Genomic DNA, 26,874 nt, shown 5'->3' on the forward strand with positions numbered 1-26,874 from the left:
TCACATTGCTCGCATCCTCGGGATCCAAAAGTGATGCTTCTTGGCTCCGCCCCTGACCCATGCCAAACTCCGGGCCCCCCCCCGCAAACTCCGCCCCCCCGCAAACTCCGCCCCTCACGCACACCAAGCCCTGCCCCCATGGAAACTCCGCCCCCGGCGCAAACTCCGCCCTGATGCAAGCCAAGCCCCGCCCCTCAGGCAAACTCCGCCCTGATGCACGCCAAGCCCCCCTCACGCAAACTCCGCCCCTCACACAAACTCCGCCTCTGATGCATGCCAAGCCCCGCCCCTCACGCAAACTCCGCCCCGACTTACGCCAAGCCCCGCCCCTCACTCAAACTCCGCCCCGACGCAAGCCAAGCCCCGCCCCTGATGTAAACTCCGCCCCCGGCGCAAACTCTGCCCTGATGCAAGCCAAGCCCCGCCCCCGACGCAAACTCCGCCCCTCACGCAAACCCCGCCCCTCACGCAAACTCCGCCCCCGGCGCAAACTCCGTCCCGACGCACGCCAAGCCCCGCCCCTCACGCAAACTCCGCCCCTCACGCAAACTCCGCCCCTCACGCAAACCCCGCCCCTCACGCAAACTCCGCCCCTCACGCAAACTCCGCCCCCGACGCACGCCAAGCCCCGCCCCTCACGCAAACTCCGCCCCCGACGCACGCCAAGCCCCGCCCCTCACTCAAACTCCGCCCCCGACGCAAACTCCTCCCCGACGCACGCCAAGCCCCGCCCCTCACGCAAACTCCGCCCCCGACGCATGCCAAGCCCCGCCCCTCACGCAAACTCCGCCCCCGACGCAAACTCCGCCCGCGACGCACGCCAAGCCCCGCCCCTCACGCAAACTCCGCCCCCGACGCACGCCAAGCCCCGCCCCTCACGCATCGCACAGCGCATGCTCGCTCGGTGCTGCCGCCTAGTGACCAAATTTCGGTACTGCAGCGGCAGCGCCGCGCATGCGCAGTGCAGCGCCACGCCCCCTCCCCGGAACCGGCTGCCGGCAGCCGGTGTGCAGGGGCTGCTGTGAGCCGAGGGAGGAGCGGAGGCGTCGCCGGGCTGCGGCTGCACGGAGGGAGAAGGTGAGCGGGGCAGCGGGACGGACCGGCGGGTCCCGGGGAAAGCCCCGAGGAGGGCGGCGGCAGCGGTGCCGCCTCCGAGGAGAGGCGGGGGGGGCGGCGGGGTCCGTGTCACAGAGGGGAGGGGGGCTGCCCGGAGCCGTGCGGCGGGTGGGGGGGGTGCGCGCCGGGTCGGAACCGGGCGGGGAGACCGTCCGGAGCCGCGCGGCGGGGGCTGCCCGGAGCCGGCGGGCGTCCGCGCCTTTCGGAGGTGGCTGAGGGGAGGCGGGGGCGGGGGCGGGGGGGGGGCGCCAGCCCGGAGCCGCGCTGCGGAGCTCGGGGCTGCCGTCGCGGCTCGGCGGGGCTTTCGGGTGAGTCGGCTTTGGGGTGAGGGCACGGGACGGTGTCCCCGCAGGGTCAGGAAGCGTGGAAGGCTGCCTCCCGCGGCACGCCGGCAGTTGCAGTCTTGGGGCACGCGGCTGCTGGTCGGCCATATTGGCTCCCCGGAGCACGCCGGGAAGTGTAGTCTTACGGCACTCTAATGGCTGCCACGCGGCGCTTGCCAGTGCGTGCCGGGAGGCGTCGTTTTCGCGGACGTGGCTGCCGGACAGCCCGACTTGCTCTCGCAGGAGCGCGAGGTTGGGGTTTTTTTGCCGGTTTCGAGTGGTTTTCTGCAGGCTTCCAGCCGCTCCCGAGCAGCGGTGCGGCCGTGCTACGAGAGCGCGCGTGCGGCGAGGCGTTGCCCGGTGTCCCGAGACGAGCGCTACCGGTCGGACTCTCCGGAAGCCTGTCCGGCAGCCCCAGGCCGCCCCCGAGCCCTGGCGTGAAGGCGGCAAGCTGGCCCTCGCCTGTGCCGCTTTCTTCCTGAACAGGGGTGCTGGCGGCGGCGGCAGCGGCAGCAGCGCGGGGGAAAGAGCGGCGTCTCCGGAAGCCCCTGCAGAAAGAGGAGGGTCTCCGGCCAGGGCCGACCTCCGGTAGTAACGGCCACTGCTTTTTCTTTCCCTCTCCCAGGCCGCGCTGAGGACGTGGTTGCCCGTCCCTCCCTTGGGGATGCCGTCGACTGCACCCGCCTCGCCTGTGCCTGGCCTGGCTCGCCTCGTGGCGTGGGGGCGAAAAGGGACAGGCGGCGGAGCGCTTACCGGCCGTGGACAGGAGCTGCCCTAAGGGAAGCTGGAATGGCCAGAGAAAGGTGAAGAAGAAGAAGAAGAAGAGATGGAAGGCTCTCCGGCCGGCAGCTGCCTCCCGCTGCAGGCAAGAGAGCGCCTGCCTCGCCGGGTGAGGAAAGATCCCTCGTTGCGCTCCGCGGCAGGTCAGGCTGCCGACGGGCACCGCAGGGTCGCCACGCGTAATCCAAAGCACGGTGCGGCCGTGTACCGAGGGAGGCAGGGAGGGAGGCAGGGAGGCAGGCTACTCATCTAGGCAGACTCGTCTCCTCGGAGCTGTAAGACACCCGTGTATTCTCTTAGGCGGAGGACAGCCGAGCGACCGGAGCGACAGCAAAGGAAAGGCGGAGAGCGGGAGAAAGAAGCGTCTGCGCTGGCAAGCTCTCCCGGCAGCGCCGAGAGCCAGAGCTGCGGTGAGTCCTGGGCCCGCGGGGCCCCATCGCCTCTCCTCTGCGTCGCGGGCCCTCCTCTGCCCCCCTCGCTTTCCCACCCCGCTGTGGGGTTTTTTGGTTTGCTTTCTGCTCCCCGCTATGTTCTTTTTCCATCTCGCTCTGACGGGCTGCCTGTCCCCACCTTTTTTAGGTCCTCGCTCTCTCTGCCCCGTAGCCCGTGGCTATTGTTTCCTTCTCTCTCTCCCTGTCTCTCTGTCCGGCCCCCAGCCACTGTTTCTGCATTCCTCCCCCTCGGTCCTGTAGCCTGTCGGTATTTCTGCCATCTCTGGCTCTCTCTGTGCGGCTCCTCGTTCCTGTTGTTCGAGGTCTTCCTTCTCGGCTCCGTAGCGAGTCGTCGTGAGTCTCTCTCTTTCTCTGTCCCTCTTGAGCCTCTTCCCTGCCCCTCGTTTTGAAGGCCCGCCTCTCTGTCCCGGCACCCGTCGCTATGGTTCCTTTTTTCGGTCTGGCTCCGTCTCGCTCCCCGTCCCTGTTTTTCTAAAGTCTCCCCTCTCTGCCTCCTAGCCCGTCGGTACCTTTTTCTTTCCCTGTTGCGGTTCGTCTGGCTCCCTGTCCCTCTTTCTTCCTTCCTTCCTTCCTTCCTCCCTGTCTGCCCCGCAGCCCGTCCCTTCGTTCCTTTCTCCTTCCCTCTCTGTCCCTCTCCCGGTCCCCGGCTTTAAACTCTGCTTCTCTGCCCGGTAGCTCGCCACCGTCTTACCTTTCCCCGTCTCTCTCTCTGTCCAGCTCCCTCTCTCGAATCTTCAATTCCTCCCTGTCGCTGCAGAAGCCTGTCGGGACTTTTTCCCCTGCCCGGCTTGCCTCTCCCTGTCTCGCGATTCCTCCCTCTCTGCCCTCTTAGCCGCGACCGTTTTTATATTCTCCGTCTCTCCCTCGGTCCGCCTCGAGATCCCGATTGTTTTTTAAAGCGACCGAATCGTCGAGGTTGGCAGAGACCTTTACGATTATCGGGTGGAACCGCGAACCTGGCGCTGGCAAGTCCCCCTCTGCCCCGCAGCCCGTCCCTTCCCTTCCGACGGCCTCTTTCTCCACCTCCCTCTGTCCGGCTCCCGGCCCCTCTTTTCCACTTCCGCCCTCTGTACCCTGTGGCTTTCCCCCTCTTCTTTCTCTCTCTGTCTCTGTTTGAGGAGGAGCAGCTGCCGCCCCAGCGTTCGCACCCCGTTCACGGTGTCGCGCGCACGCTTCTTCTCGGGCGCGCTTCCTCCTCCTCCTCCTCCTTCGGGCTCGACCCGAGGCTTCCGGCGGCAGCAGTCTCCGGGTGTCGGATTTTGTAAAATAATTAACGTAACTGAAAGGTGCAGCAGCGGGATCGGCCCGGGCGGGGCGCCTCCAAAGAGAGGGACCCCGAACAAAGAAATCCCGGGGCCGTTCCACGCTTGGGTCCCGGACACCCGCCCCTCGCGCGCTGTCCGCGCGTCCCTTAGTCCCGCGGTGACTTTTGGTCTGGGGTCTTCTACCGTCGTCTCGGATTCTTCTTCTGTATAGCTGTGGGCGGTGCGTTATTCCACAGGTGCTGCTGCGCCGATGCTCCGTACGTTCGCAGTAACGGGTAGAGCGGAAGGCTCCGTGGCCAGGGAAGAGCGGCACGGACGCGTTCCTGCTCGCTCCGTTGCACCGGAATTTCGACGGCTGGGTTCGGCCGCTAAATTGATGGCGCTACCGGAAGAAATTTCAGAGAAGTGAGTACTGTGCTTGTCTTTAATCTTTTAAAGTAATTTTTCTACGGGCGCCCGGTCCGTGGCTTAGATATTTGGTTTGCGGCGAAACAGACCCGGAACGTGGCTCCAAGTAGCGTTCCGATTCGCTGAAATTCCCCGTAGTCAGAGAGCAAGAATGGTGAATGTTGCTTGGCGGTTTGAAATCTCAGGCTTTCTCTGAAAGCTGACCTGCCAGAATGAGCCGAAAGCAGGCCGAACGCCAATAGGGATGCCGCAGAAAAGGTCCTCTTCTTGACAGGAGAAGAGCTTGGCGAAACGTCAGCGCCGTTTCCCGTAGGGCCTCCGACGTACCGGTTCGGCAAGCGTGGGCTTTGTGCGATTCCCTCGAGGACGATGGCGAACAAACCTTGTACGGCAGAGAGCATCTTAGCTTACTTTCCATCTCCTGCTCGGTTACTTGCAGAATATTTAATTTGGCGTCGCACGGACCCAGAGGGACGGGTCCCCAACTCATGCTGGTAGGGCAACCCCAGTACCAGCCGGTAAAATCGGAAAAGAGTACGACGTTTTGAAACGTTTGCCTTGCGAGGAGAAGGGCCGTCTCTCGTTAGGCAACTGAATTCTGCGACCGATTTCCACGCCTCACGCGCGTGCGTGCGCGCACACGCGCCCCCCTCCCCCCCCCCCCAACAGGCAGGCTTTGAAGGAGGCAGTCCCTAAGGCAACGCGATCTAAAACGTGGAAGTTTTTTTTTCTATTTTTAATAGTTTCTTACGGATAGGAGGCTCGTGTGAGCGTTTAGTCTGTCCCGTCCTTAATTCTGAACCCACTGGCTGGTGCAGAAGGACGGTCGTGTGACAAAAACAGCATGAAATTTGTCCCTGTGCCGGCTGCGTCCCGTGGTAAAGGAGTACATCTGTTATTCCTGCGTGAAAGATGTTTGATGAGCGTACCGCATCGTCAGAGCTGCTCTTGGTCTGCCTGCAAGCCGTGGGTTATGATTTAGAAATACGTTCGCCTACCGTTCCTTAACTGTGTGGTTTTGGTTTTTATTTTTTCAAAGAAAGGGTGGCTTTTTCGTCGATCTCTTTGTGAGAGTATCAAATCAGGCGGCGGTAAATACGTAGAAGCAACTAGGCGTACTACGGCGTGTACCGGACAGCGTTGGCGTGCCGCTCTGCTAGCAGCGGAGAGCCAGATGAGGATGCCCGTGGTAAGTACTCGTTCTGCCTCCGGCTGAACGGAAAGATTCTCATGTGGAGGGTTCCTGGGCTTGTCTGTGTGATTAGCATTACTTTTTTTTTTTTTTTTTTTAATATGAAACAGGGTCAGATAATTGTTGATGAGTGGGACTTTGCGTACTCCTTTAGGTAGTTTTTCGTACTGAACCTTAGATCAGTTACAAAACTTAATCTTTGTGCAGTTTACATGTTTTGTAGCAACTACAAAGACATTTATCCTGTAGGTAAGCTGAAAATAAAAATGCGGTTTCTCACCTGATTTTTCTTTCGGAGGAACGCTCGCCCCCAGCGGCTGGTTTTTTTTGCTAGTGTTGTCGGGGGGAAGGAACGGCGGCGCTTGCCTGGTTTCTTCCCCTAGCCAGGGACCTGAAACTTTGTTTTCCTCAGCTGTTTCACTAGAAATTTACAAGTGTCGGTGGTCAACAGTGGCAGAGAATTGGGTGGCGTTTTCAATTTCAAAGGGAAGGAACGTGTTGATGTTAATTCTGTTACCAAAAGCGAAGTACCAGCTGCTTCCTCTTTCTAGATCTTCTCTCCTTTCGCCGTCCTCCCCGAGGGGTAACGTGGCCACGCCGTATACCTTTTCTGCTCTGGTACCGTTCGTTTGATACGCAGGAGCGCTGTGAAATAACTAGAAGGGCTACGGACAGACATCTGCCATCGTTGCGGCTGCCTTAAATCGTGTATTTGTCCCTTTAGCCCGTCATTTCCTTTCCGCTCAGTTGAGTTACGTGCAGCGTTAGGTTCCAGTCGAGAGCGGTGCCGCCGAACAACGCTCTGGGAGCGTGCGCGGAGGAGGGCGACCGAGATGGCGAGAGGTCTCCGAGGCAAGACTTAGGGGGAGCGGCTGAGGTCACTTGGTTTGTTCAGCTTGGAGAAGGGAAGGCCGAGGGGTGACCTCATCGCAGTCTACACCTTCCTCGAGGGGGACGGCGGAGGGGGAGGCACTGACCTCCGCTCTCTCCGGTGACCGGCACTAGGACCCGAGGAAACGGGACGAAGCTGCGTCAGGGCAAGTTCAGACCGGACGTTGGGAAAAGGCTTTTCACTGAGAGGGCGGTCGGTCAGTCACGGAACAGGCTCCCCAGGGAAGCGGTCGCAGCCACCGAGCCTGTCAGGAGTTCAAGGAGCGTCTGAACGATGCTCTTAGTCGCACGGTTTAGTTTTAGGTAGTCCCACGTGGAGCGGGGGCTTGGTCTCGGTGATCCGTATGGGTCCCTTCCAACTTGAGATACTCTATGATTCTGTGAAATCTTCTGGGTTAGAAACGACCTTATTGTAACAGAGAATTCGCTGAACGTGGCTTTGTGCAAGGACTGTCGTCTTAGAATATCTTTTTTTTTTTTCTTCCCCCCCCCCCCAGATATGAGAAAAGCTCTGTCCAGAGATATGGAGACGAAATCAGTTGTACCTCACCCTGTGACACCGGAAGACATTGAGTAACTGTAAGCTGTGATGCTCAGTGAAATTACTAAGAGCGTTAAGTTTCCCGTGCCTTTGCTTTCACTCTCCCATTCTCTCGTCTTGTGGCACGTCGCATTTTTTGAGGCCGTGGAAGCGACAGCGGGAGCGATGGGTTGTCAGAACCAGGTCCTCCTGCCCGTCGCTGGTTTTGCTTACCTTCGCCGTCTCTGTGTACCAGCCTGCGTCTCTCTCTCTCTGTTCCTCAATCCCTGTCCTCTCTTCTCTGTTCTGCTTTGTTTCGCTGCGTATGTCCCGTTCCCTGTCCCACCTTTATCCTTCCTTCCTTCTTCCTCGCCTTTTTCTTTGTCCTTTTGTCCTGCTCCCCGACCCTGTTTCTCGCTCCATCTGACCGTCCTTTTCCTGGCACCTTGGTGTCTCTGCTCCTTGCCCCCGTCTTTCTCTCCCCTCTGCCCAGTCCTCGTCTCCCTCTTTTGTGCCTCTGCCCCTCTGTCTTGCTCCCTGCCCCTCTTGTTCTCACTCTGCCCCAGCGTCCCGCTCCCCGGTCCTCTTTCCCTCTGTTGCTCTCTCCTTCTCCCTGCTCCCCAGCCCGGTTCTCTCACGCTCCCGCTTCCTTTTTTTATTCTCTGTTGCTCTGTCCTGCTCCCCGTGCCGCTGTCCCTCGCCGTACCTCTCGGTCCGGCTCCCTGCCCTTATTCTCTTTTCCTCCCTCGCCGTGGCGCTGCCCGCCCAGGGTCGTTTCTGCCTCTCTGTCCCGCTCCCCGTCCTGGTTTGTCGGTCACCGTCCCGCTGCCTCTCTTCCTGCCGCTTCTTCCTCCCTCTCTGTCAGGCTCCCTGTCCCCGTCCTTCACTCGCCGTCCCTTTCCTTGCCTCGCGCTTTCTCGCTCGCCGCCGCCCCCCCCCATCCAGCTGGCTGCCCCTTTTCTCCTCTCTTCTAGCGTCCTGCAGCTGGCTCCTCGGTTTTGGCGGCAGCCTGCACATAGCAGCCCAGCTCTCCAGCAGCCTGACGGACCGACCGTGTGTCTGTTCCACGCCGGACTGGCGAGCGTGGCTCTGGGTAGGACAGCCGAGGCGCCCCAGGGCTGGGCCCCGGTGCGGAGTCTCTCCCGGAACCGGCTCTGTGTGTGACTGAATAAACGCTTGCGGTCTCTTTTGCCGTGCCGGCTGCCTTGGCGCTTCCTTTGCGGGGGTGCTGTGATGGAGGGCAGGGGAGGAGGGGTGTGGGGGGGGTCAGGTGATGGCCCCCTGTTCATGTGGGGCTCCAGCTGTGGGTTGGGGCTGGAGGAGTCCCAGGTGCAGGCAGTGAGGCTGCTGGTGCCCCAGGTGCGGGCAGTGAGGCTGATGGCCATGGCCCCTCCCTATAAGGGGCTGCTGGTGTGCAGTGGCTGCTGTGAGCCAAGGGAGGAGCGGAGGCGTTGCTGGGCTGTGGCTGCATGGAGGGAGAAGGTGAGTGGGGCAGCCTCTTAGGAGGGGTAGGGGTAGGTGGGTGGCAGGGTGCAGGTCAGAGGCATGGAGCTGAAGGAGGGTTGCCTGGAGCCGGCGGGCGTCTGTGCTGTGTCGGAGCTTGTGGGGGGAGTGCTGGCTGGCGGTCCAGCCCGGAGCCACGCTGCGGAGCTCCGCGGGGATTTCGGTGAGTTGGTGCGAGGGAATGGGACAGTGTCCCCGCAGGGTCAGGAAGCGTGGAAGGCTGCCTCCCGCAGCACGCTGGGAGCTGTAGTCTTACGGCACTCGGCTGACATGCAGTGTTTGCCAGTGCGTGCCGGCAGCTGTCATTTCCCCTTTTGGAAAAGGCACTGTCTGCCTCTCACCTCAACAAAAATGCTCTAGCTCTGGTTAGTCCAGACAGCTGTTCCCAGCTGCAGCACCTCCCCTGTAGCCTGTCCCATAGCCACAGACTGCTGCCTGACCCTGTCTTCACATTAGCACGCTGGCCCTCAAAGATAGTTTATTGCACCATAAATGCTGGTGTCATTAGCATCAGTTTGGAGAAAATAGCGGCATCTCCAAAAGCTCCCCCAGAAGAAGGGGTTGCTGCTTCAGGAGAGCTACAGTCATCACTGTGGATGAGAGTTGCTGGTTGTTTACCTCTCCCAGAGGCAGTGGTGAGGGGTCAGTTGTTGGTTCCTCTCTGGGGATGTTGTTTGCTGCATCTGCCTCAGGTTTGTGTGGGTTGCCTTTGGCCTCCTTCTCCTAGAGGCACAGGCAAAAAAGCATAGCTGGACACTTACTGGCCGCACAGAGGAGCTGCTGAGGCCCAAGCCCAAGGCCAGAAAAAGGCAATGCAGCTGAAGAATAAAATGAAGGGGATCCAGCTGGCAGCTTCATTAAAGAAACAGAGGAGGAGGACCTCCTGCAGGCAGGAGACCATCTCTCTGGGTTAAGAAGAACACCTCTTAGCACAGTCCTTGGCAGATCCGATCTCTAACGTGCGCCCCACCATCAAAATTCCTCCTTTAGACAAATATCGTAACATCCTCTGCGTAGAGAGACGTTACCCCCCCAGAGAGTCGGAATCGGCAGTTTTATCTTAACCACGTTTTTGTGGGAAATCGGACTAAATGTAACACAACTAATCCTATTAAATCTCGCTCGAGCCGGGCCCAGAGGGGACCAAAGGCATCGGGAGTATTTTGGTCGCGTAGCGACAAAGCTTATAAAGTACTTCCGCGTCGGGGAGGAATTCGCACTCTAGGATTGGTAACTGCGGATTTACAAATGCTCCCGAAAACTGTAGAAGTTCCAATCTGGCATCGCACCTTTTTAACTCGCGTTAAAAGGACCGATACCCCATTAATAGAAAAGCCCTCGGGATTTCATTCTTTTCTCCGATGGTTCATACCATCTTTAGGGGTGACCGAACTGGAAAAAGTGATTTTAAACATATCAGGAGAAATTGAAAAACCGGCAAACTATACCGCTCGTGGGTTAACAACCTTGCAAATTGAAATCGCAGAACTCTCAAAAGTTACCCTCCAAAATCTTACGGCCTTAGATACGACGTTAGCATCGCAAGGTGGAGTTCGCACAACACTAAATGCGAGTCGTCGCACGCGTATGGATCATTCAGGGGAATTATTGACTGACGTACATAAAATCTGGGAAATTAATTCTCGAATGCGACAAGTACAAAAAGACGATACATCTCGGGGTTTTACCGATACCATGTCGGGGTTGACTTCCCGGGTTCCTGATCTATCTGTGCGGCTCAAAAAGGCCCTTGCTGTAGCAGCCTTAGCAATCGTAGGGATTGTACGCGTAATAGCGATTTTTCAATCTTGTATAACCTGTTTTTCTAGTATAGTAGCAAAATGGCAACGAGCTCGGAGATATAAATAATTGCAGGGATGCAATAAAAACAAACGGAGGGAACTGTAAAAAATATAGAAGCCTAGCTATAAGAAAACTTATGCTAACTAGAAAGCTGCTTAAGGCCTAGAACTGTTTTAAAGCCTATAATCATGGGAAAGGGGTTTCTAATCAAGGTAATAGATAACGAAGCTAACCGACCCCGGCAGCGTACAATGCCGCTACGTTCCTCGTACGGTCCCTACCCAACCGGACAATAGGCCCGGGAATATTAATCTTACAAAGTAAGTTGTTACAGACAGGCGCATCCGCAGCAAGGATACCGCGCACGCCTGCAAGAAGAGGGCCATCCGGCGGACACGGGTGCGTGACCACCGGCGACCGCCAGAGACCTCCGAGGACCGCCGACTCAAATCACCAAGCGTGCGTGACGGGGAGGAGAATATGGAAATGAATTCTAAGAAATGATTATCATAGGACTGCCTTTTCTTGGAAAATAATGGATACGTATATTTTGATTCTATAGAACCTGCGTCTCGGTAATCACCCGGACGCACGTTTGGCGGAGCCGTTTCCCCCGTGCATCCGGCGCTGCAGTAAAGCAAACCTAGGGTAACTCACCTCTGGTAGATTTAACAAATCTGTTTCCCTCTCCCTATTTTTTATTCCTCCCTCTGTACCCACTCACTGTTTAAATTTTTATGTTTCCTTCTCTTCATCTCCCTGTCCCTTTTTTAATATTTCTGTGTTTCTTGTATCCCATCAGGTTTTAAATTTTCTTTCCACATTGTCCTCTACCCATCTTCCTGTCCCTACGTTTTATTTCTTGTACTCAGTTGCTTTTTAAAATTCCTTCTACATCTCTCTGTCTCCCTTTCTTGATGTTTTAAAATTGTTTTCTATGTTCCCTATAGGCCATTGCTATTTAATTTCTCTTTCAACAACTCCATATATCCATCTCCCTTTCCCTAAATTTTAATTCATCCTTTTCTGCCGTATACCCCGCCGCTTTTTAAATTTTCTTTCAATGTTTCCTTCTATTCTCATCCCCATTCCTACTTTTTTCTTCTTTCTGATGTTTCTTGTAGCCTATCGCTTTTAAAAATTTCTACGTCTCCCTCTATCCGACTCCCCGTCTCTATTTTTTAATTCCTCCTTCTGTGCCCTGCACAGGGTCGCTGTAAAAATTTTCAATGTCTCCATTTATTTAGTTTCCCATACTCGGTCCATTTTTTTTGTCACGTACCTCATTGATTTTTAGTTTTGCGCACGTGCTATTTTCCCCCGTTCTTATTTTATTCTCATCTTTCCTTAAAGCTGTCGCATTTAAAATTTTCTTTCTATGTCTAAGCTTATTTGCTTTGATGTCCCTATTTTTTGTTTTCCCATGTGCCCTATACCTCATCGCTTTTAAAATTTTTTCAACGTCCACTTTAACCAATTCCGCCTTATTTGTTTCTCATCCATCCTGTACCCCCTTGCTTTTGAAATTTTCTTCCTACGTCTCTCCGTATTTTTCTCCCTATTCTTGTTTTGTAATTTTTCCTTTTCTTTCCTTAATGCCCCTGCTTTTATCATTTGCTTCCTCTGTGTGTCTCTATCACCCTACCCTTATTTTTTTTTGTCATGTCTTTCCTTAATGCCTTTGCTTTTAAAATTTTCTTTCTATGTCTACTTAAACCCATTTGCTGTCTTTATTTTTAATTTTTTTCCCATCTGTTCTGAACGCCATCGCTTTTTCCATTTTCATTCCACGTCTACTTTTATCAAGCTCCCTATCCGTATTTTTAAATTTATTGACGTCCGTCACATACCCCGTCGCCTCTTAAATCGTATTTCCTTGTCGGCATCTATTTTTTACCATATCCTCATTTTAAATTTTTTTCTCGCCTGGCTTAATGCCATCCCTTATTATGTTTTCTTTCTGTGACAACTTTTACGTTGACATCTGGTTTTTTTATTGTTTTCTTGTCTTTCCCATACTCTGTCGCTCTCCAAATTTTCTGTTTCAGTCTCTATATCTAGTTTTTCGTCCCATTTTTATTTGTTCTCCTGCATTTCCTGTACCGCAACTTTTAAAACTGCGTTTCTGCGCGTGCCGGTTTTGGACGGGATAGGGTTAGTTTCCTTCACGGTAGCCGTTACGGGGCTACGTTTCGGATTCATGCCAAAAACAGCGTGCATACTACGGCGGCGCTTTAATTATCGCCGATATTTTGTTGTAGCTACTTGCCCGCTCGTAAGGGTGTTTTGTAGCGTTTCTGATGCATATTTTTCATTTTCTATGGTTTTCTGGCGCTTTCTCTCCTTTGGGACTCATCTAGTTCCGTTAAGGGAGTCAGTCGGAGAGACTGTCGAGGTTAGCTGACAATTTACAGTAAGTAATTTACTGTTCAGCCAGAGATATTTTTGAGAAGGGCTTCTCACAGGGTCTATTCCGGCTTTGTCATTCGGTCTTATCCAGAACGTAGTTCCGGTAGAAGTCAGGCGGTATGTGCGGTCTCGCTCAAAATGACGTGTAAGCCCGGAGCATTTTGGGGTTTTTATAGTAAACTAACAGATGTAATTTTCAACAACAAGATTGTCATTGCATTTAATTAACTACTTTGCTACAAGATTTAGCGTACCATTTATCTCTTTCTGTATACAGCCCAGAAAAATCAAAACTAATTACATACCCGGTCACATCATCGATACGATAGATGGAGTCGCAGTAAAAGAGCGGGTATCATTGTTTCCAGCCAGAGCTGCTTTCTCTATTCAGCACTTAGTACACCATAAACTCAAGACAGGTAAGAAAATCCACTGCTGCTCTTCCGGCCGCTTTTAAGCCTTGTGGTGGTCAGCCCCTCCCCTTTCCCAGGGGCTGGTGGGAAGGATGGTGGGCGGGGCCCGGGGTATATGAACCGCAGGCCGCTGCCAGGGAGCTCAATCTGCTTCCAGGCTTCTCTGGTATCAGAGCTATGCTGGTCCTTCAGTCAAGGGCAGCTTTAGTATCAGTTTGGCTTTTTGGGTAGATACATCTGAGATAAGAGCCTCAGGACTGGTCAAGGTTAAGCAGTGTATTTAATAGAAAGTATGCTTTATGCAGATTTGGTGGGGTTTTTCATTTATTAGTTTTCAGGTCAGTATTTTTATATTGAGCATTCTGAGGTTTGTAAGATCATTTAATAACATGTATTTCTTTTTTTTTTTTTCTAGGTCTATTGCATTTTACTGGAATTCCTGATTTTACAGAAGATGGAACCTTGGTTTTTTTCTCCAGTTTTCCTGTAAGCTATGTAAGTTGCCAGTATTATTTCTCTTAATAGGACTGACGATGAGATTATCTAGCAGGGGTTAGGTTCAGCATCTTGTACGTATTCATTCACAGAGTTTTAGCATTTCTGAAGAAAGCAGCAGGGATGTAAGGTATAGCGTCTTTCAGGCTACGGGACAGCTCGCCGCTTTTCCCGATCGCCCACGGAGTACCACGTTGTTCCTAGAACCTTTGCGGCTCACTGCAGGCTTCTCGTAGATTATAAGCATTGGGACTTTGTTTTGTTTTGCAGGCTCATAGCTCGCGGAAAGATAGAAGGTAAGAGTCATCTGCAGAACGCAGTGTAAGGCTTTGAGGAGCGGCCGACACGGGGGGTTTGGGGGGGCGCAAATACAAGGAGAGAGCTGTCAGGAAGGAGCGGGGTTCCTTCTCGGAGTTCAGGAGAAGAGAAGGAGTTTCTAAAGTTTTGGGACCGAGGGACAGTTGTGAAAGAGGAGGGCTCATCACCCATTCTCAGATAAGTTTTACAGGTGGATTTGGGTGCCACCGAGGACTATTCTAGCTCAGTCTCATCGCAGCCGACCGGAGGCACGACGATCCCGAGACGTGCGGCGTAAGTTATCCGGCCCTCGGCACGGCCATAAGCAGAGCTGAATGTCAGAAGAGTCTCATCTTGTGAAGCATGGGGTAGGTTAAAATATACCTTCCTGAACTCTGAAGTCTCTGCTTCCCTGTACCTTCTGCTTTCTTTATTCCCTGACTTAATTTTTGCATCCATCCCTTCACCGTCCATCTGGATGTCACAGTTACTTAGAGACACAGACTAGGCAATTATTTCCAGCGCAGGCTTGAGCGACCGTATTCCCTGGAATTTCACGGTGAAGAGGATGCGTATCGCCCGCGCTCGTAACGGTCTCCAGCCGGGGGTCTGTCTTTTATTGTGGTCCTGACACAAAGCTTTTTCTATTTTCTAGTTTTACCTTTTTCCGTAAGCGAACGATGAGGCTTGCTCTAGTACCGGTCACGGCAGTTATGTTCTCTTGTTCTTGGAAGCATTTAAGGTTAGAGTAGAGGAGAGGGCTGTCTGGGAGCAGTTCCATTTGGGCAGGCAAAGGGAGCGGGTTGCTCATCGGCACGATGCTAGACCGGGCAGGGCAGTTCCAGCCTGTGTTATGTCTGTGTGTCTTGTCCGGTGTGTCTCAGCCCTTCCTCGGGTCTCAACGCCCTCTTTGCGCTCAAGGGGCAAAGTGTGCTTCTCGGTTGCCATCCCTAGGCTCTCGGATGCCTCCGCTCATCGGCGTAGCGCCAGTTGGGCGCTTCTTTGCTTGCCTTGCAAGCTTACGGCGTGGATCGTTCTCGCGTGTCGGAAGCTTCCGGCGGGTCCTCTTTTTGCAGCCTAGTCCTAGGCCGCATCGGGAGCTCTGCTCTCCAGCCGTCCATTCTCAGGGACCGGGGCTTCTTCTCTGCATCGTTACATTCTTAGGTCTTGAAGAGAGGCTTCTTGCCGCATCCCTCGCCCTGGTTTTGACCGTAGCTTCTTACAACTGGCTATCACGGTCCATTCTTTTCTGGGGTTGCCATAGAGCTTCTGCGCCCGGGCGTCACGCCCTGTAGGTCATCTTGTTGGGCAGCCTCTCCGGTCCGGGAGTCGTTCCTCTCGCTGAGAGTTTTCTCTCACTTGTGATTTGTGTTGTTTGTAGCATTCTGTGTAGCGTTGATCCCCGTGCGTGTGTGTCTTGGGCGTGGAGCTGCTCTGCCCGGGGCTGTCGAGTCCAGGGTTAGGCGGAATAGCGATAGAAGTGTACGGTTAGTGTGTCAGTATGGCCAGTCTGGAATTGTTTGGCTCTCGCTCGGCATCTGGCTGACTTGTTTAATTATCTTGGTTTTTTTTTTTTTTTTTCCAGATGCAGAGAGAGAGAGGAAGCGCACCAAAGAGCAGCACAGGAGGGGAGCAGAGCGCCGTAAGGAGGTGGGTCGGCCAGTGGAGTCGGAGGGAAGATGTGGCTGGTGCCTACATGACTCCATTCAGATTTGTGTGTGGCTTTTATTTTGAAGGTGCAAAGGTGGATATGGACCCCGTCGGACACGGACACGGGAGGTGACTCGGGCCAGGTGAGCGGCGACTAGCGGGCTGAAGTACAGCAGTTATTTTTCTGGTGTTGCATTGCTGTTTAAGATACAGGGATCCTTTGTTTGTGTTTTCTAGGTGGGGCGCAAGGACGGCAGCCCAAAACGACGGAGGCCAGGTGAGCAAGCGGCTGAGGTCAAGGAGGGGGAGGTAGGAATAGGTGCGGGCAAGCCGCAGTTTTGAGCAGTGTCTGAGCACGTGCCTCTCGCTTGATTTTTGGCAGGTGCCGCAGGGAGCCTCGGAGGGGCGAAGCCGCGTGCCGACGAGCAGTCAGAGAAGGTGAGGCGCTTGTCAGTGTCTAATAGCAAAGCAGTATATGGCAACTTGTTTGAGCATTTCCCTCTGGTTTTGCAGGCGCTGCGTGGCCACCCTTGGAACCGGATGTCCGTTTGAGGTGAGCTGGAGGAACGGCGAGGGCGGTTGTGGGAGCGGTGACTTCTGACAAACGTAGGAGTAATTTTGTGTCTCTTGGCGTCTTAGGTGCCACGAGGGATGACGGCTGCAGGGGTCAGTCTCTGGACCGAGCAGGTGAGCGGAAAGACACGGTGCTTCTGAGGAGAGGGGGGCGTTGTGGGCAAGGTTGGTGTTGACTGGTGCGATGCTGACTGACAACAATGTTTTGTTTGTTTTGGTGATGTGTTTACTCTAGGTGAAGAGGGTCCAGACGACTGCCGGAAGATCCCAGTTAGCCGATGCACAATGCGCATGTTGTTTGTTGTGGATGGATTCAGATCCTCGGCCCTCTGAAAGCTAAGTTGAGGGACCGGGGCCAGGGAGGGAGCGGGCCGAGGAGGGGGCAAGTTCGGGGGTCGCAGGGGAGATGTGTTGCGGTTAGCGTAGGGGCAAGAGCTGTCTGGCAGCGGTCCCCTAGGGTGGGCAAAGGGAGCGGGTTACTTGTCAACACAATACTAGGCTGTGTTGGGCAGGGCAGTTCCAGCCTGTGTCTGTGGTATGTTTGTTGTGTGTCTTGTCCTGTGTGTCTCAGCCCTTCCTCGGGTCTCAACGCCCTCTTTGCACTCAAAGGGCACGGCATGCTTCTCGGGCGCCATCCCTAGGCTCTCAAATGCCTGTATTCATCGGTGTAGCGCCAACGGGGCGCTTCTTTTGCTTGCCTAGCGAGCTTACGGCGTGGATCGTTCTCGCGTGTCGGAAGCTTCCGGCGGGTCCTTTTCTTGCCGCCTCATCCCCGGCTGCATCGGGAGCTCTGCTCTCCAGCCGTCCGTTCTCAGGGACCGGGGCTTCTTCTCTGCGTCGTTACATTCTTAGGTCTTGAAGAGAGGCTTCTTGCCGCATCCCTCGCCCTGGTTTTGACCGTAGCTTCTTACAACTGGCTATCACGGTCCATTCTTTTCTGGGGTTGCCATAGAGCTTCTGCGCCCGGGCGTCACGCCCTGTAGGTCATCTTGTTGGGCAGCCTCTCCGGTCCGGGAGTCGTTCCTCTCGCTGAGAGTTTTCTCTCACTTGTGATTTGTGTTGTTTGTAGCATTCTGTGTAGCGTTGATCCCCGTGCGTGTGTGTCTTGGGCGTGGAGCTGCTCTGCCCGGGGCTGTCGAGTCCAGGGTTAGGCGGAATAGCAATAGAAGTGTACGGTTAGTGTGTCAGTATGGCCAGTCTGGAATTGTTTGGCTCTCGCTCGGCATCTGGCTGACTTGTTTAATTATCTTGGTTTTTTTTTTTTATTTCCAGATGCAGAGAGAGAGAGGAAGCGCACCAAAGAGCAGCACAGGAGGGGAGCAGAGCGCCGTAAGGAGGTGGGTCGGCCAGTGGAGTCGGAGGGAAGATGTGGCTGGTGCCTACATGACTCCATTCAGATTTGTGTGTGGCTTTTATTTTGAAGGTGCAAAGGTGGATATGGACCCCGTCGGACACAGACACGGGAGGTGACTCGGGCCAGGTGAGCGGCGACTAGCGGGCTGAAGTACAGCAGTTATTTTTCTGGTGTTGCATTGCTGTTTAAGATACAGGGATCCTTTGTTTGTGTTTTCTAGGTGGGGCGCAAGGACGGCAGCCCAAAACGACGGAGGCCAGGTGAGCAAGCGGCTGAGGTCAAGGAGGGGGAGGTAGGAATCGGTGCGGGCAAGCCGCAGTTTTGAGCAGTGTCTGAGCACGTGCCTCTCGCTTGATTTTTGGCAGGTGCCGCAGGGAGCCTCGGAGGGGCAAAGCCGCGTGCCGACGAGCGTTCTGAGAAGGTGAGGCGCTTGTCAGTGTCTAATAGCAAAGCAGTATATGGCAACTTGTTTGAGCATTTCCCTCTGGTTTTGCAGGCGCTGCGTGGCCACCTTTTGGACCGGATGTCCGTTTGAGGTGAGCTGGAGGAACGGCGAGGGCGGTTGTGGGAGCGGTGACTTCTGACAAACGTAGGAGTAATTTTGTGTCTCTTGGCGTCTTAGGTGCCACGAGGGATGACGGCTGCAGGGGTCAGTCTCTGGACCGAGCAGGTGAGCGGAAAGACACGGTGCTTCTGAGGAGAGGGGGGCGTTGTGGGCAAGGTTGGTGTTGACTGGTGCGATGCTGACTGACAACAATGTTTTGTTTGTTTTGGTGATGTGTTTACTCTAGGTGAAGAGGGTCCAGACGACTGCCGGAAGATCCCAGTTAGCCGATGCACAGTGCGCATGTTGTTTGTTGTGGATGGATTCAGATCCTCGGCCCTCTGAAAGCTAAGTTGAGGGACCGGGGCCAGGGAGGGAGCGGGCCGAGGAGGGGGCAAGTTCGGGGGTCGCAGGGGAGATGTGTTGCGGTTAGCGTAGGGGCAAGAGCTGTCTGGCAGCGGTCCCCTAGGGTGGGCAAAGGGAGCGGGTTACTTGTCAACACAATACTAGGCTGTGTTGGGCAGGGCAGTTCCAGCCTGTGTCTGTGGTATGTTTGTTGTGTGTCTTGTCCTGTGTGTCTCAGCCCTTCCTCGGGTCTCAACGCCCTCTTTGCACTCAAAGGGCACGGCATGCTTCTCGGGCGCCGTCCCTAGGCTCTCGAACGCCTGTATTCATCGGTGTAGCGCCAACGGGGCGCTTCTTTTGCTTGCCCTGCAAGCTTACGGCGTGGATCGTTCTCGCGTGTCGGAAGCTTCCGGCGGGTCCTCTTTTTGCAGCCTAGTCCTAGGCTGCATCGGGAGCTCTGCTCTCCAGCCGTCCGTTCTCAGGGACCGAGGCTTCTTCTCTGCGTCGTTACATTCTTAGGTCTTGAAGAGAGGCTTCTTGCCGCATCCCTCGCCCTGGTTTTGACCGTAGCTTCTTACAACTGGCTATCACGGTCCATTCTTTTCTGGGGTTGCCATAGAGCTTCTGCGCCCGGGCGTCACGCCCTGTAGGTCATCTTGTTGGGCAGCCTCTCCGGTCCGGGAGTCGTTCCTCTCGCTGAGAGTTCTCTCTCACTTGTGATTTGTGTTGTTTGTAGCATTCTGTGTAGCGTTGATCCCCGTGCGTGTGTGTCTTGGGCGTGGAGCTGCTCTGCCCGGGGCTGTTGAGTCCAGGGTTAGGCGGAATAGCGATAGAAGTGTACGGTTAGTGTGTCAGTATGGCCAGTCTGGAATTGTTTGGCTCTCGCTCGGCATCTGGCTGACTTGTTTAATTATCTTGGTTTTTTTTTTTTTTTTCCAGATGCAGAGAGAGAGAGGAAGCGCACCAAATAGCAGCACAGGAGGGGAGCAGAGCGCCGTAAGGAGGTGGGTCGGCCAGTGGAGTCGGAGGGAAGATGTGGCTGGTGCCTACATGACTCCATTCAGATTTGTGTGTGGCTTTTATTTTGAAGGTGCAAAGGTGGATATGGACCCCGTCGGACACGGACACGGGAGGTGACTCGGGCCAGGTGAGCGGCGACTAGCGGGCTGAAGTACAGCAGTTATTTTTCTGGTGTTGCATTGCTGTTTAAGATACAGGGATCCTTTGTTTGTGTTTTCTAGGTGGGGCGCAAGGACGGCAGCCCAAAACGACGGAGGCCAGGTGAGCAAGCGGCTGAGGTCAAGGAGGGGGAGGTAGGAATCGGTGCGGGCAAGCCGCAGTTTTGAGCAGTGTCTGAGCACGTGCCTCTCGCTTGATTTTTGGCAGGTGCCGCAGGGAGCCTCGGAGGGGCAAAGCCGCGTGCCGACGAGCGTTCTGAGAAGGTGAGGCGCTTGTCAGTGTCTAATAGCAAAGCAGTATATGGCAACTTGTTTGAGCATTTCCCTCTGGTTTTGCAGGCGCTGCGTGGCCACCCTTGGAACCGGATGTCCGTTTGAGGTGAGCTGGAGGAACGGCGAGGGCGGTTGTGGGAGCGGTGACTTCTGACAAACGTAGGAGTAATTTTGTGTCTCTTGGCGTCTTAGGTGCCACGAGGGATGACGGCTGCAGGGGTCAGTCTCTGGACCGAGCAGGTGAGCGGAAAGACACGGTGCTTCTGAGGAGAGGGGGGCGTTGTGGGCAAGGTTGGTGTTGACTGGTGCGATGCTGACTGACAACAATGTTTTGTTTGTTTTGGTGATGTGTTTACTCTAGGTGAAGAGGGTCCAGACGACTGCCGGAAGATCCCAGTTAGCCGATGCACAGTGCGCATGTTGTTTGTTGTGGATGGATTCAGATCCTCGGCCCTCTGAAAGCTAAGTTGAGGGACCGGGGCCAGGGAGGGAGCGGGCCGAGGAGGGGGCAAGTTCGGGGGTCGCAGGGGAGATGTGTTGCGGTTAGCGTAGGGGCAAGAGCTGTCTGGCAGCGGTCCCCTAGGGTGGGCAAAGGGAGCGGGTTACTTGTCAACACAATACTAGGCTGTGTTGGGCAGGGCAGTTCCAGCCTGTGTCTGTGGTATGTTTGTTGTGTGTCTTGTCCTGTGTGTCTCAGCCCTTCCTCGGGTCTCAACGCCCTCTTTGCACTCAAAGGGCACGGCATGCTTCTCGGGCGCCGTCCCTAGGCTCTCGAACGCCTGTATTCATCGGTGTAGCGCCAACGGGGCGCTTCTTTTGCTTGCCTAGCGAGCTTACGGCGTGGATCGTTCTCGCGTGTCGGAAGCTTCCGGCGGGTCCTTTTCTTGCCGCCTCATCCCCGGCTGCATCGGGAGCTCTGCTCTCCAGCCGTCCGTTCTCAGGGACCGGGGCTTCTTCTCTGCGTCGTTACATTCTTAGGTCTTGAAGAGAGGCTTCTTGCCGCATCCCTCGCCCTGGTTTTGACCGTAGCTTCTTACAACTGGCTATCACGGTCCATTCTTTTCTGGGGTTGCCATAGAGCTTCTGCGCCCGGGCGTCACGCCCTGTAGGTCATCTTGTTGGGCAGCCTCTCCGGTCCGGGAGTCGTTCCTCTCGCTGAGAGTTTTCTCTCACTTGTGATTTGTGTTGTTTGTAGCATTCTGTGTAGCGTTGATCCCCGTGCGTGTGTGTCTTGGGCGTGGAGCTGCTCTGCCCGGGGCTGTCGAGTCCAGGGTTAGGCGGAATAGCGATAGAAGTGTACGGTTAGTGTGTCAGTATGGCCAGTCTGGAATTGTTTGGCTCTCGCTCGGCATCTGGCTGACTTGTTTAATTATCTTGGTTTTTTTTTTTTTTTTCCAGATGCAGAGAGAGAGAGGAAGCGCACCAAAGAGCAGCACAGGAGGGGAGCAGAGCGCCGTAAGGAGGTGGGTCGGCCAGTGGAGTCGGAGGGAAGATGTGGCTGGTGCCTACATGACTCCATTCAGATTTGTGTGTGGCTTTTATTTTGAAGGTGCAAAGGTGGATATGGACCCCGTCGGACACAGACACGGGAGGTGACTCGGGCCAGGTGAGCGGCGACTAGCGGGCTGAAGTACAGCAGTTATTTTTCTGGTGTTGCATTGCTGTTTAAGATACAGGGATCCTTTGTTTGTGTTTTCTAGGTGGGGCGCAAGGACGGCAGCCCAAAACGACGGAGGCCAGGTGAGCAAGCGGCTGAGGTCAAGGAGGGGGAGGTAGGAATAGGTGCGGGCAAGCCGCAGTTTTGAGCAGTGTCTGAGCACGTGCCTCTCGCTTGATTTTTGGCAGGTGCCGCAGGGAGCCCCGGAGGGGCAAAGCCGCGTGCCGACGAGCGTTCTGAGAAGGTGAGGCGCTTGTCAGTGTCTAATAGCAAAGCAGTATAAGGCAACTTGTTTGAGCATTTCCCTCTGGTTTTGCAGGCGCTGCGTGGCCACCCTTGGAACCGGATGTCCGTTTGAGGTGAGCTGGAGGAACGGCGAGGGCGGTTGTGGGAGCGGTGACTTCTGACAAACGTAGGAGTAATTTTGTGTCTCTTGGCGTCTTAGGTGCCACGAGGGATGACGGCTGCAGGGGTCAGTCTCTGGACCGAGCAGGTGAGCGGAAAGACACGGTGCTTCTGAGGAGAGGGGGGCGTTGTGGGCAAGGTTGGTGTTGACTGGTGCGATGCTGACTGACAACAATGTTTTGTTTGTTTTGGTGATGTGTTTACTCTAGGTGAAGAGGGTCCAGACGACTGCCGGAAGATCCCAGTTAGCCGATGCACAGTGCGCATGTTGTTTGTTGTGGATGGATTCAGATCCTCGGCCCTCTGAAAGCTAAGTTGGGGGACCGGGGCCAGGGAGGGAGCGGGCCGAGGAGGGGGCAAGTTCGGGGGTCGCAGGGGAGATGTGTTGCGGTTAGCGTAGGGGCAAGAGCTGTCTGGCAGCGGTCCCCTAGGGTGGGCAAAGGGAGCGGGTTACTTGTCAACACAATACTAGGCTGTGTTGGGCAGGGCAGTTCCAGCCTGTGTCTGTGGTATGTTTGTTGTGTGTCTTGTCCTGTGTGTCTCAGCCCTTCCTCGGGTCTCAACGCCCTCTTTGCACTCAAAGGGCACGGCATGCTTCTCGGGCGCCGTCCCTAGGCTCTCGAACGCCTGTATTCATCGGTGTAGCGCCAACGGGGCGCTTCTTTTGCTTGCCCTGCAAGCTTACGGCGTGGATCGTTCTCGCGTGTCGGAAGCTTCCGGCGGGTCCTTTTCTTGCCGCCTCATCCCCGGCTGCATCGGGAGCTCTGCTCTCCAGCCGTTCCTTTTCAGGGACCGAGGCTTCTTCTCTGCGTCGTTACATTCTTAGGTCTTGAAGAGAGGCTTCTTGCCGCATCCCTCGCCCTGGTTTTGACCGTAGCTTCTTACAACTGGCTATCACGGTCCATTCTTTTCTGGGGTTGCCATAGAGCTTCTGCGCCCGGGCGTCACGCCCTGTAGGTCATCTTGTTGGGCAGCCTCTCCGGTCCGGGAGTCGTTCCTCTCGCTGAGAGTTTTCTCTCACTTGTGATTTGTGTTGTTTGTAGCATTCTGTGTAGCGTTGATCCCCGTGCGTGTGTGTCTTGGGCGTGGAGCTGCTCTGCCCGGGGCTGTCGAGTCCAGGGTTAGGCGGAATAGCGATAGAAGTGTACGGTTAGTGTGTCAGTATGGCCAGTCTGGAATTGTTTGGCTCTCGCTCGGCATCTGGCTGACTTGTTTAATTATCTTGGTTTTTTTTTTTTTTTTCCAGATGCAGAGAGAGAGAGGAAGCGCACCAAAGAGCAGCACAGGAGGGGAGCAGAGCGCCGTAAGGAGGTGGGTCGGCCAGTGGGGTCGGAGGGAAGATGTGGCTGGTGCCTACATGACTCCATTCAGATTTGTGTGTGGCTTTTATTTTGAAGGTGCAAAGGTGGATATGGACCCCGTCGGACACGGACACGGGAGGTGACTCGGGCCAGGTGAGCGGCGACTAGCGGGCTGAAGTACAGCAGTTATTTTTCTGGTGTTGCATTGCTGTTTAAGATACAGGGATCCTTTGTTTGTGTTTTCTAGGTGGGGCGCAAGGACGGCAGCCCAAAACGACGGAGGCCAGGTGAGCAAGCGGCTGAGGTCAAGGAGGGGGAGGTAGGAATCGGTGCGGGCAAGCCGCAGTTTTGAGCAGTGTCTGAGCACGTGCCTCTCGCTTGATTTTTGGCAGGTGCCGCAGGGAGCCCCGGAGGGGCGAAGCCGCGTGCCGACGAGCGTTCTGAGAAGGTGAGGCGCTTGTCAGTGTCTAATAGCAAAGCAGTATATGGCAACTTGTTTGAGCATTTCCCTCTGGTTTTGCAGGCGCTGCGTGGCCACCCTTGGAACCGGATGTCCGTTTGAGGTGAGCTGGAGGAACGGCGAGGGCGGTTGTGGGAGCGGTGACTTCTGACAAACGTAGGAGTAATTTTGTGTCTCTTGGCGTCTTAGGTGCCACGAGGGATGACGGCTGCAGGGGTCAGTCTCTGGACCGAGCAGGTGAGCGGAAAGACACGGTGCTTCTGAGGAGAGGGGGGCGTTGTGGGCAAGGTTGGTGTTGACTGGTGCGATGCTGACTGACAACAATGTTTTGTTTGTTTTGGTGATGTGTTTACTCTAGGTGAAGAGGGTCCAGACGACTGCCGGAAGATCCCAGTTAGCCGATGCACAGTGCGCATGTTGTTTGTTGTGGATGGATTCAGATCCTCGGCCCTCTGAAAGCTAAGTTGGGGGACCGGGGCCAGGGAGGGAGCGGGCCGAGGAGGGGGCAAGTTCGGGGGTCGCAGGGGAGATGTGTTGCGGTTAGCGTAGGGGCAAGAGCTGTCTGGCAGCGGTCCCCTAGGGTGGGCAAAGGGAGCGGGTTACTTGTCAACACAATACTAGGCTGTGTTGGGCAGGGCAGTTCCAGCCTGTGTCTGTGGTATGTTTGTTGTGTGTCTTGTCCTGTGTGTCTCAGCCCTTCCTCGGGTCTCAACGCCCTCTTTGCACTCAAAGGGCACGGCATGCTTCTCGGGCGCCGTCCCTAGGCTCTCGAACGCCTGTATTCATCGGTGTAGCGCCAACGGGGCGCTTCTTTTGCTTGCCTAGCGAGCTTACGGCGTGGATCGTTCTCGCGTGTCGGAAGCTTCCGGCGGGTCCTTTTCTTGCCGCCTCATCCCCGGCTGCATCGGGAGCTCTGCTCTCCAGCCGTTCCTTTTCAGGGACCGAGGCTTCTTCTCTGCGTCGTTACATTCTTAGGTCTTGAAGAGAGGCTTCTTGCCGCATCCCTCGCCCTGGTTTTGACCGTAGCTTCTTACAACTGGCTATCACGGTCCATTCTTTTCTGGGGTTGCCATAGAGCTTCTGCGCCCGGGCGTCACGCCCTGTAGGTCATCTTGTTGGGCAGCCTCTCCGGTCCGGGAGTCGTTCCTCTCGCTGAGAGTTTTCTCTCACTTGTGATTTGTGTTGTTTGTAGCATTCTGTGTAGCGTTGATCCCTGTGCGTGTGTGTCTTGGGCGTGGAGCTGCTCTGCCCGGGGCTGTCGAGTCCAGGGTTAGGCGGAATAGCGATAGAAGTGTACGGTTAGTGTGTCAGTATGGCCAGTCTGGAATTGTTTGGCTCTCGCTCGGCATCTGGCTGACTTGTTTAATTATCTTGTTTTTTTTTTTTTTTTTCCAGATGCAGAGAGAGAGAGGAAGCGCACCAAAGAGCAGCACAGGAGGGGAGCAGAGCGCCGTAAGGAGGTGGGTCGGCCAGTGGGGTCGGAGGGAAGATGTGGCTGGTGCCTACATGACTCCATTCAGATTTGTGTGTGGCTTTTATTTTGAAGGTGCAAAGGTGGATATGGACCCCGTCGGACACGGACACGGGAGGTGACTCGGGCCAGGTGAGCGGCGACTAGCGGGCTGAAGTACAGCAGTTATTTTTCTGGTGTTGCATTGCTGTTTAAGATACAGGGATCCTTTGTTTGTGTTTTCAAGGTGGGGCGCAAGGACGGCAGCCCAAAACGACGGAGGCCAGGTGAGCAAGCGGCTGAGGTCAAGGAGGGGGAGGTAGGAATCGGTGCGGGCAAGCCGCAGTTTTGAGCAGTGTCTGAGCACGTGCCTCTCGCTTGATTTTTGGCAGGTGCCGCAGGGAGCCTCGGAGGGGCAAAGCCGCGTGCCGACGAGCGTTCTGAGAAGGTGAGGCGCTTGTCAGTGTCTAATAGCAAAGCAGTATATGGCAACTTGTTTGAGCATTTCCCTCTGGTTTTGCAGGCGCTGCGTGGCCACCCTTGGAACCGGATGTCCGTTTGAGGTGAGCTGGAGGAACGGCGAGGGCGGTTGTGGGAGCGGTGACTTCTGACAAACGTAGGAGTAATTTTGTGTCTCTTGGCGTTTTAGGTGCCACGAGGGATGACGGCTGCAGGGGTCAGTCTCTGGACCGAGCAGGTGAGCGGAAAGACACGGTGCTTCTGAGGAGAGGGGGGCGTTGTGGGCAAGGTTGGTGTTGACTGGTGCGATGCTGACTGACAACAATGTTTTGTTTGTTTTGGTGATGTGTTTACTCTAGGTGAAGAGGGTCCAGACGACTGCCGGAAGATCCCAGTTAGCCGATGCACAATGCGCATGTTGTTTGTTGTGGATGGATTCAGATCCTCGGCCCTCTGAAAGCTAAGTTGGGGGACCGGGGCCAGGGAGGGAGCGGGCCGAGGAGGGGGCAAGTTCGGGGGTCGCAGGGGAGATGTGTTGCGGTTAGCGTAGGGGCAAGAGCTGTCTGGCAGCGGTCCCCTAGGGTGGGCAAAGGGAGCGGGTTACTTGTCAACACAATACTAGGCTGTGTTGGGCAGGGCAGTTCCAGCCTGTGTCTGTGGTATGTTTGTTGTGTGTCTTGTCCTGTGTGTCTCAGCCCTTCCTCGGGTCTCAACGCCCTCTTTGCACTCAAAGGGCACGGCATGCTTCTCGGGCGCCGTCCCTAGGCTCTCGAACGCCTGTATTCATCGGTGTAGCGCCAACGGGGCGCTTCTTTTGCTTGCCTAGCGAGCTTACGGCGTGGATCGTTCTCGCGTGTCGGAAGCTTCCGGCGGGTCCTTTTCTTGCCGCCTCATCCCCGGCTGCATCGGGAGCTCTGCTCTCCAGCCGTTCCTTTTCAGGGACCGAGGCTTCTTCTCTGCGTCGTTACATTCTTAGGTCTTGAAGAGAGGCTTCTTGCCGCATCCCTCGCCCTGGTTTTGACCGTAGCTTCTTACAACTGGCTATCACGGTCCATTCTTTTCTGGGGTTGCCATAGAGCTTCTGCGCCCGGGCGTCACGCCCTGTAGGTCATCTTGTTGGGCAGCCTCTCCGGTCCGGGAGTCGTTCCTCTCGCTGAGAGTTTTCTCTCACTTGTGATTTGTGTTGTTTGTAGCATTCTGTGTAGCGTTGATCCCCGTGCGTGTGTGTCTTGGGCGTGGAGCTGCTCTGCCCGGGGCTGTCGAGTCCAGGGTTAGGCGGAATAGCGATAGAAGTGTACGGTTAGTGTGTCAGTATGGCCAGTCTGGAATTGTTTGGCTCTCGCTCGGCATCTGGCTGA

The 26,874-nt window shown here is 55.4% G+C and overlaps 1 long non-coding RNA gene across 1 annotated transcript; it reads left to right on the plus strand.

Moving 5' to 3' along the window:
* Nucleotides 1–1,031: 1,031 nt before the first annotated feature.
* Nucleotides 1,032–2,621, plus strand: LOC129200462 (uncharacterized). The gene is made up of 3 exons (XR_008574912.1): nucleotides 1,032–1,077; nucleotides 2,065–2,328; nucleotides 2,520–2,621. It is a non-coding gene; the product is annotated as an uncharacterized LOC129200462 (long non-coding RNA).
* Nucleotides 2,622–26,874: the final 24,253 nt, after the last annotated feature.

This window comes from Grus americana, unplaced genomic scaffold, assembly GCF_028858705.1.
Source record: "Grus americana isolate bGruAme1 unplaced genomic scaffold, bGruAme1.mat scaffold_164, whole genome shotgun sequence".
NCBI classification, from domain to species: Eukaryota; Metazoa; Chordata; class Aves; order Gruiformes; family Gruidae; genus Grus; species Grus americana.